We start from the raw sequence: 539 nt of genomic DNA, 5'->3' as shown, positions 1-539 counted from the left end.
AGATGGTGTCTTAATCCATTTGTAAAGTGATAACTATGAAACAATAGCCATTGGGTGACTGACAGTTTCAGACCATCGATTGTAGGGATATCCACGCAATAATTGGTTTACAACTTTCATACATTTCTCCCAAAGCCGAAGAGTCTGATTTAGAGAATATCATTCAATTTACAAAAGGGTACAGAAAAAATACTTTTAAAAATAGGTATTTGGCAAGAATTTTACCAAATGTTTAATAAAAATCGTTGGTTGTTATTAAGCTTTTCAGGAAAACAGAGGCTTTAAATTGCAAGGAAAATATGTATTAGAAACTACAAAATAAATATTTTTAATATTTTATAAAAGCCAAAGTTGTTCATTCATTTTCTATTTCAGGTAACCTGGCAAATTAATATTGAAACCTGTTGTGAATGTGACCAAAAATATATCCTTATTCAATTTCATTTAAGAACTTTTAAACAGTTTTACTGCCTTTGCCTCTTGTGTATTTATTGACCTTTTATTTAATAACTTTGGGTTGATTTTAGGCCACCAACAAA

Source organism: Camelus bactrianus, chromosome 26 (assembly GCF_048773025.1).
Source record: "Camelus bactrianus isolate YW-2024 breed Bactrian camel chromosome 26, ASM4877302v1, whole genome shotgun sequence".
Classification (NCBI taxonomy): domain Eukaryota; kingdom Metazoa; phylum Chordata; class Mammalia; order Artiodactyla; family Camelidae; genus Camelus; species Camelus bactrianus.
This window is presented reverse-complemented; position numbering follows the sequence as displayed.